This window comes from Dendrobates tinctorius, unplaced genomic scaffold, assembly GCF_039654945.1.
Source record: "Dendrobates tinctorius isolate UK_male_01 unplaced genomic scaffold, ASM3965494v1 ptg000143l, whole genome shotgun sequence".
Lineage (NCBI taxonomy): Eukaryota > Metazoa > Chordata > Amphibia > Anura > Dendrobatidae > Dendrobates > Dendrobates tinctorius.
Window position 1 is genome coordinate 6,831,284 of NW_027361810.1, and position 13,781 is coordinate 6,845,064.

Here is a 13,781-nt window from a genome sequence, read left to right on the forward strand (position 1 = left end):
AATATCTGAGCGCTATGTGACAGGCTCGATGGCACAGCTGTGACCAAAGTGACTAGAGGATAAGTGAGATTTTGAATTTCTGCAGACACTTGTGGACACTGGACACTTTTGGATTGTGTGAGGCCCACTGAATATCTGAGCGCTATGTCACAGGCTCGATGGTACAGCTGTGACCAAAGTGACTAGAGGATAAGTGAGATTTTGAATTTCTGCAGACACTTGTGGACACTGGACACTTTTGGATTGTGTGAGGCCCACTGAATATCTGAGCGCTATGTCACAGGCTCGATGGCACAGCTGCGACCAAAGTGACTAGAGGATAAGTGAGATTTTGAATTTCTGCTCACACTAGTGGACACTGGACACTTTTGGATTGTGTGAGGCCCACTGAATATCTGAGCGCTATGTCACAGGCTCGATGGCACTGCTGTGACCAAAGTGACTAGAGGATAAGTGAGATTTTGAATTTCTGCAGACACTTGTGGACACTGGACACTTTTGGATTGTGTGAGGCCCACTGAATATCTGAGCGCTATGTCACAGGCTCGATGGCACAGCTGTGACCAAAGTGACTAGAAGATAAGTGAGATTTTGAATTTCTGCTCACACTAGTGGACACTGGACACTTTTGGATTGTGTGAGGCCCACTGAATATCTGAGCGCTATGTCACAGGCTCGATGGCACAGCTGTGACCAAAGTGACTAGAGGATAAGTGAGATTTTGAATTTCTGCAGACACTTGTGGACACTGGACACTTTTGGATTGTGTGAGGCCCATTGAATATCTGAGCGCTATGTCACAGGCTCGATGGCACAGCTGTGACCAAAGTGACTAGAGGATAAGTGAGATTTTGAATTTCTGCAGACACTTGTGGACACTGGACACTTTTGGATTGTGTGAGGCCCACTGAATATCTGAGCGCTATGTCACAGGCTCGATGGCACAGCTGTGACCAAAGTGACTAGAGGATAAGTGAGATTTTGAATTTCTGCTCACACTAGTGGACACTGGACACTTTTGGATTGTGTGAGGCCCACTGAATATCTGAGTGCTATGTCACAGGCTCGATGGCACAGCTGTGACCAAAGTGACTAGAGGATAAGTGAGATTTTGAATTTCTGCAGACACTTGTGGACACTGGACACTTTTGGATTGTGTGAGGCCCACTGAATATCTGAGCGCTATGTCACAGGCTCGATGGCACAGCTGTGACCAAAGTGACTAGAGGATAAGTGAGATTTTGAAATTCTGCAGACACTTGTGGACACTGGACACTTTTGGATTGTGTGAGGCCCACTGAATATCTGAGCACTATGTCACAGGCTCGATGGCACAGCTGTGACCAAAGTGACTAGAGGATAAGTGAGATTTTGAATTTCTGCTCACACTAGTGGACACTGGACACTTTTGGATTGTGTGAGGCCCACTGAATATCTGAGCTTTATGTCACAGGCTCGATGGCACAGCTGTGACCAAAGTGACTAGAGGAAAAGTGAGATTTTGAATTTCTGCAGCAGACACTTGTGGACACTGGACACTTTTGGATTGTGTGAGGCCCACTGAATATCTGAGCGCTATGTCACAGGCTCGATGGCACAGCTGTGACCAAAGTGACTAGAGGATAAGTGAGATTTTGAATTTCTGCAGACACTTGTGGACACTGGACACTTTTGGATTGTGTGAGGCCCACTGAATATCTGAGCGCTATGTCACAGGCTCGATGGCACAGATGCAACGAAAGTGACTAGAGGATAAGTGAGATTTTGAATTTCTGCTCACACTAGTGGACACTGGACACTTTTGGATTGTGTGAGGCCCACTGAATATCTGAGCGCTATGTCACAGGCTCGATGGCACAGCTGTGACCAAAGTGACTAGAGGATAAGTGAGATTTTGAATTTCTGAAGACACTTGTGGACACTGGACACTTTTGGATTGTGTGAGGCCCACTGAATATCTGAGCGCTATGTCACAGGCTCGATGGCACAGCTGTGACCAAAGTGACTAGAGGATAAGTGAGATTTTGAATTTCTGCTCACACTAGTGGACACTGGACACTTTTGGATTGAGTGAGGCCCACTGAATATCTGAGAGCTATGTCACAGGCTCGATGGCACAGCTGTGACCAAAGTGACTAGAGGATAAGTGAGATTTTGAATTTCTGCAGACACTTGTGGACAGTGGACACTTTTGGATTGTGTGAGTCCCACTGAATATCTGAGCGCTATGTCACAGGCTCGATGGCACAGCTGTGACCAAAGTGACTAGAGGATAAGTGAGATTTTGAATTTCTGCAGACACTCGTGGACACTGGACACTTTTGGATTGTGTGAGGCCCACTTAATATCTGAGCGCTATGTCACAGGCTCGATGGCACAGCTGTGACCAAAGTGACTAGAGGATAAGTGAGATTTTGAATTTCTGCTCACACTAGTGGACACTGGACACTTTTGGATTGTGTGAGGCCCACTGAATATCTGAGTGCTATGTCACAGGCTCGATGGCACAGCTGTGACCAAAGTGACTAGAGGATAAGTGAGATTTTGAATTTCTGCAGACACTTGTGGACACTGGACACTTTTGGATTGTGTGAGGCCCACTGAATATCTGAGCGCTATGTCACAGGCTCGATGGCACAGCTGTGACCAAAGTGACTAGAGGATAAGTGAGATTTTGAATTTCTGCAGACACTTGTGGACACTGGACACTTTTGGATTGTGTGAGGCCCACTGAATATCTGAGCACTATGTCACAGGCTCGATGGCACAGCTGTGACCAAAGTGACTAGAGGATAAGTGAGATTTTGAATTTCTGCTCACACTAGTGGACACTGGACACTTTTGGATTGTGTGAGGCCCACTGAATATCTGAGCTTTATGTCACAGGCTCGATGGCACAGCTGTGACCAAAGTGACTAGAGGAAAAGTGAGATTTTGAATTTCTGCAGACACTTGTGGACACTGGACACTTTTGGATTGTGTGAGGCCCACTGAATATCTGAGCGCTATGTCACAGGCTCGATGGCACAGCTGTGACCAAAGTGACTAGAGGATAAGTGAGATTTTGAATTTCTGCAGACACTTGTGGACACTGGACACTTTTGGATTGTGTGAGGCCCACTGAATATCTGAGCACTATGTCACAGGCTCGATGGCACAGCTGTGACCAAAGTGACTAGAGGATAAGTGAGATTTTGAATTTCTGCTCACACTAGTGGACACTGGACACTTTTGGATTGTGTGAGGCCCACTGAATATCTGAGCTTTATGTCACAGGCTCGATGGCACAGCTGTGACCAAAGTGACTAGAGGAAAAGTGAGATTTTGAATTTCTGCAGCAGACACTTGTGGACACTGGACACTTTTGGATTGTGTGAGGCCCACTGAATATCTGAGCGCTATGTCACAGGCTCGATGGCACTGCTGTGACCAAAGTGACTAGAGGATAAGTGAGATTTTGAATTTCTGAAGACACTTGTGGACACTGGACACTTTTGGATTGTGTGAGGCCCACTGAATATCTGAGCGCTATGTCACAGGCTCGATGGCACAGCTGTGACCAAAGTGACTAGAGGATAAGTGAGATTTTGAATTTCTGCTCACACTAGTGGACACTGGACACTTTTGGATTGAGCGAGGCCCACTGAATATCTGAGAGCTATGTCACAGGCTCGATGGCACAGCTGTGACCAAAGTGACTAGAGGATAAGTGAGATTTTGAATTTCTGCAGACACTTGTGGACACTGGACACTTTTGGATTGTGTGAGTCCCACTGAATATCTGAGCGCTATGTCACAGGCTCGATGGCACAGCTGTGACCAAAGTGACTAGAGGATAAGTGAGATTTAGAATTTCTGCAGACACTTGTGGACACTGGACACTTTTGGATTGTGTGAGGCCCACTGAATATCTGAGCGCTATGTCACAGGCTCGATGGCACAGCTGTGACCAAAGTGACTAGAGGATAAGTGAGATTTTGAATTTCTGCAGACACTTGTGGACACTGGACACTTTTGGATTGTGTGAGGCCCACTGAATATCTGAGCACTATGTCACAGGCTCGATGGCACAGCTGTGACCAAAGTGACTAGAGGATAAGTGAGATTTTGAATTTCTGCTCACACTAGTGGACACTGGACACTTTTGGATTGTGTGAGGCCCACTGAATATCTGAGCTTTATGTCACAGGCTCGATGGCACAGCTGTGACCAAAGTGACTAGAGGATAAGTGAGATTTTGAATTTCTGCAGCAGACACTTGTGGACACTGGACACTTTTGGATTGTGTGAGGCCCACTGAATATCTGAGCGATATGTCACAGGCTCGATGGCACAGCTGTGACCAAAGTGACTAGAGGATAAGTGAGATTTTGAATTTCTGCAGACACTTGTGGACACTGGACACGTTTGGATTGTGTGAGGCCCACTGAATATCTGAGCGCTATGTCACAGGCTCGATGGCACAGCTGCGACGAAAATGACTAGAGGATAAGTGAGATTTTGAATTTCTGCTCACACTAGTGGACACTGGACACTTTTGGATTGTGTGAGGCCCACTGAATATCTGAGCGCTATGTCACAGGCTCGATGGCACAGCTGTGACCAAAGTGACTAGAGAATAAGTGAGATTTTGAATTTCTGCAGACACTTGTGGACACTGGACACTTTTGGATTGTGTGAGTCCCACTGAATATCTGAGCGCTATGTCACAGGCTCGATGGCACAGCTGTGACCAAAGTGACTAGAGGATAAGTGAGATTTTGAATTTCTGCAGACACTTGTGGACACTGGACACTTTTGGATTGTGAGAGGCCCACTGAATATCTGAGCGCTATGTCACAGGCTCGATGGCACAGCTGTGACCAAAGTGACTAGAGGATAAGTGAGATTTTGAATTTCTGCAGACACTTGTGGACACTGGACACTTTTGGATTGTGTGAGGCCCACTGAATATCTGAGCACTATGTCACAGGCTCGATGGCACAGCTGTGACCAAAGTGACTAGAGGATAAGTGAGATTTTGAATTTCTGCTCACACTAGTGGACAGTGGAAACTTTTGGATTGTGTGAGGCCCACTGAATATCTGAGCTTTATGTCACAGGCTCGATGGCACAGCTGTGACCAAAGTGACTAGAGGATAAGTGAGATTTTGAATTTCTGCAGCAGACACTTGTGGACACTGGACACTTTTGGATTGTGTGAGGCCCACTGAATATCTGAGCGCTATGTCACAGGCTCGATGGCACAGCTGTGACCAAAGTGACTAGAGGATAAGTGAGATTTTGAATTTCTGCAGACACTTGTGGACACTGGACACTTTTGGATTGTGTGAGTCCCACTGAATATCTGAGCGCTATGTCACAGGCTCGATGGCACAGCTGCGACGAAAGTGACTAGAGGATAAGTGAGATTTTGAATTTCTGCTCACACTAGTGGACACTGGACACTTTTGGATTGTGTGAGGCCCACTGAATATCTGAGCGCTATGTCACAGTCTCGATGGCACAGCTGTGACCAAAGTGACTAGAGGATAAGTGAGATTTTGAATTTCTGAAGACACTTGTGGACACTGGACACTTTTGGATTGTGTGAGGCCCACTGAATATCTGAGCGCTATGTCACAGGCTCGATGGCACAGCTGTGACCAAAGTGACTAGAGGATAAGCGAGATTTTGAATTTCTGCTCACACTAGTGGACACTGATCACTTTTGGATTGAGTGAGGCCCACTGAATATCTGAGCGCTATTTCACAGGCTCGATGGCACAGCTGTGACCAAAGTGACTAGAGGATAAGTGAGATTTTGAATTTCTGCAGACACTTGTGGACACTGGACACTTTTGGATTGTGTGAGTCCCACTGAATATCTGAGCGCTATGTCACAGGCTCGATGGCACAGCTGTGACCAAAGTGACTAGAGGATAAGTGAGATTTTGAATTTCTGCAGACACTTGTGGACACTGGACACTTTTGGATTGTGTGAGGCCCACTGAATAGCTGAGCGCTATGTCACACGCTCGATGGCACAGCTGTGACCAAAGTGACTAGAGGATAAGTGAGATTTTGAATTTCTGCAGCAGACACTTGTGGACACTGGACACTTTTAGATTGTGTGAGGTCCTCTGAATATCTGAGCGCTATGTCACAGGCTCGATGGCACAGCTGTGACCAAAGTGACTAGAGGATAAGTGAGATTTTGAATTTCTGCAGACACTTGTGGACACTGGACACTTTTGGATTGTGTGAGGCCCACTGAATATCTGAGCACTATGTCACAGGCTCGATGGCACAGCTGTGACCAAAGTGACTAGAGGATAAGTGAGATTTTGAATTTCTGCTCACACTAGTGGACACTGGACACTTTTGGATTGTGTGAGGCCCACTGAATATCTGAGCGCTATGTCACAGGCTCGATGGCACAGCTGTGACCAAAGTGACTAGAGGATAAGTGAGATTTTGAATTTCTGCAGACACTTCTGGACACTTTTGGATTGTGTGAGGCCCACTGAATATCTGAGCGCTATGTCACAGGCTCGATGGCACAGCTGTTAAAAAAGTGACTAGAGGATAAGTGAGATTTTGAATTTCTGCAGACACTTGTGGACACTGGACACTTTTGGATTGTGTGAGGCCCACTGAATATCTGAGCGCTATGTCACAGGCTCGATGGCACAGCTGTGACCAAAGTGACTAGAGGATAAGTGAGATTTTGAATTTCTGCTCACACTAGTGGACACTGGACACTTTTGGATTGTGTGAGGCCCACTGAATATATGAGCGCTATGTCACAGGCTCGATGGCACAGCTGTGACCAAAGTAACTAGAGGATAAGTGAGATTTTGAATTTCTGCAGACACTTGTGGACACTGGACACTTTTGGATTGTGTGAGGCCCACTGAATATCTGAGCGCTATGTCACAGGCTCGATGGCACAGCTGTGACCAAAGTGACTAGAGGATAAGTGAGATTTTGAATTTCTGGAGACACTTGTGGACACTGGACACTTTTGGATTGTGTGAGGCCCACTGAATATCTGAGAACTATGTCACAGGCTCGATGGCACAACTGTGACCAAAGTGACTAGAGGATAAGTGAGATTTTGAATTTCTGCTCACACTAGTGGACACTGGACACTTTTGGATTGTGTGTGGCCCACTGAATATCTGAGCGCTATGTCACAGGCTCGATGGCACAGCTGTGACCAAAGTGACTAGAGGATAAGTGAGATTTTGAATTTCTGCAGACACTTGTGGACACTGGACACTTTTGGATTGTGTGAGGACCACTGAATATCTGAGCGCTATGTCACAGGCTCGATGGCACAGCTGTGACCAAAGTGACTAGAGGATAAGTGAGATTTTGAATTTCTGCAGACACTTGTGGACACTGGACACTTTTGGATTGTGTGAGGCCCACTGAATATCTGACCGCTATGTCACAGGCTCGATGGCACAGCTGTGACCAAAGTGACTAGAGGATAAGTGAGATTTTGAATTTCTGCAGACACTTGTGGACACTGGACACTTTTGGATTGTGTGAGGCCCACTGAATATCTGAGCGCTATGTCACAGGCTCGATGGCACAGCTGTGACCAAAGTGACTAGAGGATAAGTGAGATTTTGAATTTCTGCTCACACTAGTGGACACTGAACACTTTTGGATTGTGTGAGGCCCACTGAATATCTGAACGCTATGTCACAGGCTCGATGGCACAGCTGTGACCAAAGTAACTAGAGGATAAGTGAGATTTTGAATTTCTGCAGCAGACACTTGTGGACACTGGACACTTTTGGATTGTGTGAGGCCCACTGAATATCTGAGCGCTATGTCACAGGCTCGATGGCACAGCTGTGACCAAAGTGACTAGAGGATAAGTGAGATTTTGAATTTCTGCTCACACTAGTGGACACTGGAAACTTTTGGATTGTGTGAGGCCCACTGAATATCTGAGCGCTATGTCACAGGCTCGATGGCACAGCTGTGACCAAAGTGACTAGAGGATAAGTGAGATTTTGAATTTCTGCAGACACTTGTGGACACTGGATACTTTTGGATTGTGTGAGGCCCACTGAATATCTGAGCGCTATGTCACAGGCTCGATGACACAGCTGTGACAAAAGTGTCTAGAGGATAAGTGAGATTTTGAATTTCTGCAGACACTTGTGGACACTGGACACTTTTGGATTGTGTGAGGCCCACTGAATATCTGAGTGCTATGTCACAGGCTCGATGGCACAGCTGCGACCAAAGTGACTAGAGGATAAGTGAGATTTTGAATTTCTGCTCACACTAGTGGACACTGGACACTTTTGGATTGTGTGAGGCCCACTGAATATCTGAGCGCTATGTCACAGGCTCGATGGCACAGCTGTGACCAAAGTGACTAGAGGATAAGTGAGATTTTGAATTTCTGCAGACACTTGTGGACACTGGACACTTTTGGATTGTGTGAGGCCCACTGAATATCTGAGCGCTATGTCACAGGCTCGATGGCACAGCTGTGACCAAAGTGACTAGAGGATAAGTGAGATTTTGAATTTCTGCAGACACTTGTGGACACTGGACACTTTTGGATTGTGTGAGGCCCACTGAATATCTGAGCGCTATGTCACAGGCTCGATGGCACAGCTGTGACCAAAGTGACTAGAGGATAAGTCAGATTTTGAATTTCTGCTCACACTAGTGGACACTGGACACTTTTGGATTGTGTGAGGCCCACTGAATATCTGAGCGCTATGTCACAGGCTCGATGGCACAGCTGTGACCAAAGTGACTAGAGGATAAGTGAGATTTTGAATTTCTGCCCACACTAGTGGACACTGGACACTTTTGGATTGTGTGAAGCCCACTGAATATCTGAGCGCTATGTCACAGGCTCGATGGCACAGCTGTGACCAAAGTGACTAGAGGTTAAGTGAGATTTTGAATTTCTGCAGACACTTGTGGACACTGGACACTTTTGGATTGAGTGAGGCCCACTGAATATCTGAGCGCTATGTCACAGGCTCGATGGCACAGCTGTGACCAAAGTGACTAAAGGATAAGTGAGATTTTGAATTTCTACTCACACTAGTGGACACTGGACACTTTTGGATTGTGTGAGGCCCACTGAATATCTGAGCGCTATGTCACAGGCTCGATGGCACAGCTGTGACCAAAGTGACTAAAGGATAAGTGAGATTTTGAATTTCTGCAGACACTTGTGGACACTGGACACTTTTGGATTGTGTGAGGCCCACTGAATATCTGAGCGCTATGTCACATGCTCTTTGGCACAGCTGTGACCAAAGTGACTAGAGGATAAGTGAGATTTTGAATTTCTGCAGACACTTGTGGACACTGGACACTTTTGGATTGTGTGAGGCCCACTGAATATCTGAGCGCTATGTCACAGGCTCGATGGCACAGCTGTGACCAAAGTGACTAGAGGATAAGTGAGATTTTGAATTTCTGCAGACACTTGTGGACACTGGACACTTTTGGATTGTGTGAGGCCCACTGAATATCTGAGCGCTATGTCACAGGCTCGATGGTACAGCTGTGACCAAAGTGACTAGAGGATAAGTGAGATTTTGAATTTCTGCAGACACTTGTGGACACTGGACACTTTTGGATTGTGTGAGGCCCACTGAATATCTGAGCGCTATGTCACAGGCTCGATGGCACAGCTGCGACCAAAGTGACTAGAGGATAAGTGAGATTTTGAATTTCTGCTCACACTAGTGGACACTGGACACTTTTGGATTGTGTGAGGCCCACTGAATATCTGAGCGCTATGTCACAGGCTCGATGGCACAGCTGTGACCAAAGTGACTAGAAGATAAGTGAGATTTTGAATTTCTGCTCACACTAGTGGACACTGGACACTTTTGGATTGTGTGAGGCCCACTGAATATCTGAGCGCTATGTCACAGGCTCGATGGCACAGCTGTGACCAAAGTGACTAGAGGATAAGTGAGATTTTGAATTTCTGCCCACACTAGTGGACACTGGACACTTTTGGATTGTGTGAAGCCCACTGAATATCTGAGCGCTATGTCACAGGCTCGATGGCACAGCTGTGACCAAAGTGACTAGAGGATAAGTGAGATTTTGAATTTCTGCAGACACTTGTGGACACTGGACACTTTTGGATTGTGTGAGGCCCACTGAATATCTGAGCACTATGTCACAGGCTCGATGGCACAGCTGTGACCAAAGTGACTAGAGGATAAGTGAGATTTTGAATTTCTGCTCACACTAGTGGACAATGAACACTTTTGGATTGTGTGAGGCCCACTGAATATCTGAACGCTATGTCACAGGCTCGATGGCACAGCTGTGACCAAAGTAACTAGAGGATAAGTGAGATTTTGAATTTCTGCAGCAGACACTTGTGGACACTGGACACTTTTGGATTGTGTGAGGCCCACTGAATATCTGAGCGCTATGTCACAGGCTCGATGGCACAGCTGTGACCAAAGTGACTAGAGGATAAGTGAGATTTTGAATTTCTGCTCACACTAGTGGACACTGGACACTTTTGGATTGTGTGAGGCCCACTGAATATCTGAGCGCTATGTCACAGGCTCGATGGCACAGCTGTGACCAAAGTGACTAGAGGATAAGTGAGATTTTGAATTTCTGCAGACACTTGTGGACACTGGATACTTTTGGATTGTGTGAGGCCCACTGAATATCTGAGCGCTATGTCACAGGCTCGATGACACAGCTGTGACAAAAGTGTCTAGAGGATAAGTGAGATTTTGAATTTCTGCAGACACTTGTGGACACTGGACACTTTTGGATTGTGTGAGGCCCACTGAATATCTGAGTGCTATGTCACAGGCTCGATGGCACAGCTGCGACCAAAGTGACTAGAGGATAAGTGAGATTTTGAATTTCTGCTCACACTAGTGGACACTGGACACTTTTGGATTGTGTGAGGCCCACTGAATATCTGAGCGCTATGTCACAGGCTCGATGGCACAGCTGTGACCAAAGTGACTAGAGGATAAGTGAGATTTTGAATTTCTGCAGACACTTGTGGACACTGGACACTTTTGGATTGTGTGAGTCCCACTGAATATCTGAGCGCTATGTCACAGGCTCGATGGCACAGCTGTGACCAAAGTGACTAGAGGATAAGTGAGATTTTGAATTTCTGCAGACACTTGTGGACACTGGACACTTTTGGATTGTGTGAGGCCCACTGAATATCTGAGCGCTATGTCACAGGCTCGATGGCACAGCTGTGACCAAAGTGACTAGAGGATAAGTGAGATTTTGAATTTCTGCTCACACTAGTGGACACTGGACACTTTTGGATTGTGTGAGGCCCACTGAATATCTGAGCGCTATGTCACAGGCTCGATGGCACAGCTGTGACCAAAGTGACTAGAGGATAAGTGAGATTTTGAATTTCTGCCCACACTAGTGGACACTGGACACTTTTGGATTGTGTGAAGCCCACTGAATATCTGAGCGCTATGTCACAGGCTCGATGGCACAGCTGTGACCAAAGTGACTAGAGGTTAAGTGAGATTTTGAATTTCTGCAGACACTTGTGGACACTGGACACTTTTGGATTGAGTGAGGCCCACTGAATATCTGAGCGCTATGTCACAGGCTCGATGGCACAGCTGTGACCAAAGTGAGTAAAGGATAAGTGAGATTTTGAATTTCTACTCACACTAGTGGACACTGGACACTTTTGGATTGTGTGAGGCCCACTGAATATCTGAGCGCTATGTCACAGGCTCGATGGCACAGCTGTGACCAAAGTGACTAAAGGATAAGTGAGATTTTGAATTTCTGCAGACACTTGTGGACACTGGACACTTTTGGATTGTGTGAGGCCCACTGAATATCTGAGCGCTATGTCACAGGCTCTTTGGCACAGCTGTGACCAAAGTGACTAGAGGATAAGTGAGATTTTGAATTTCTGCAGACACTTGTGGACACTGGACACTTTTGGATTGTGTGAGGCCCACTGAATATCTGAGCGCTATGTCACAGGCTCGATGGCACAGCTGTGACCAAAGTGACTAGAGGATAAGTGAGATTTTGAATTTCTGCAGACACTTGTGGACACTGGACACTTTTGGATTGTGTGAGGCCCACTGAATATCTGAGCGCTATGTCACAGGCTCGATGGTACAGCTGTGACCAAAGTGACTAGAGGATAAGTGAGATTTTGAATTTCTGCAGACACTTGTGGACACTGGACACTTTTGGATTGTGTGAGGCCCACTGAATATCTGAGCGCTATGTCACAGGCTCGATGGCACAGCTGCGACCAAAGTGACTAGAGGATAAGTGAGATTTTGAATTTCTGCTCACACTAGTGGACACTGGACACTTTTGGATTGTGTGAGGCCCACTGAATATCTGAGCGCTATGTCACAGGCTCGATGGCACAGCTGTGACCAAAGTGACTAGAAGATAAGTGAGATTTTGAATTTCTGCTCACACTAGTGGACACTGGACACTTTTGGATTGTGTGAGGCCCACTGAATATCTGAGCGCTATGTCACAGGCTCGATGGCACAGCTGTGACCAAAGTGACTAGAGGATAAGTGAGATTTTGAATTTCTGCCCACACTAGTGGACACTGGACACTTTTGGATTGTGTGAAGCCCACTGAATATCTGAGCGCTATGTCACAGGCTCGATGGCACAGCTGTGACCAAAGTGACTAGAGGTTAAGTGAGATTTTGAATTTCTGCAGACACTTGTGGACACTGGACACTTTTGGATTGAGTGAGGCCCACTGAATATCTGAGCGCTATGTCACAGGCTCGATGGCACAGCTGTGACCAAAGTGACTAAAGGATAAGTGAGATTTTGAATTTCTACTCACACTAGTGGACACTGGACACTTTTGGATTGTGTGAGGCCCACTGAATATCTGAGCGCTATGTCACAGGCTCGATGGCACAGCTGTGACCAAAGTGACTAAAGGATAAGTGAGATTTTGAATTTCTGCAGACACTTGTGGACACTGGACACTTTTGGATTGTGTGAGGCCCACTGAATATCTGAGCGCTATGTCACAGGCTCTTTGGCACAGCTGTGACCAAAGTGACTAGAGGATAAGTGAGATTTTGAATTTCTGCAGACACTTGTGGACACTGGACACTTTTGGATTGTGTGAGGCCCACTGAATATCTGAGCGCTATGTCACAGGCTCGATGGCACAGCTGTGACCAAAGTGACTAGAGGATAAGTGAGATTTTGAATTTCTGCAGACACTTGTGGACACTGGACACTTTTGGATTGTGTGAGGCCCACTGAATATCTGAGCGCTATGTCACAGGCTCGATGGTACAGCTGTGACCAAAGTGACTAGAGGATAAGTGAGATTTTAAATTTCTGCAGACACTTGTGGACACTGGACACTTTTGGATTGTGTGAGGCCCACTGAATATCTGAGCGCTATGTCACAGGCTCGATGGCACAGCTGCGACCAAAGTGACTAGAGGATAAGTGAGATTTTGAATTTCTGCTCACACTAGTGGACACTGGACACTTTTGGATAGTGTGAGGCCCACTGAATATCTGAGCGCTATGTCACAGGCTCGATGGCACAGCTGTGACCAAAGTGACTAGAAGATAAGTGAGATTTTGAATTTCTGCTCACACTAGTGGACACTGGACACTTTTGGATTGTGTGAGGCCCACTGAATAACTGAGCGCTATGTCACAGGCTCGATGGCACAGCTGTGACCAAAGTGACTAGAGGATAAGTGAGATTTTGAATTTCTGCAGACACTTGTGGACACTGGACACTTTTGGATTGT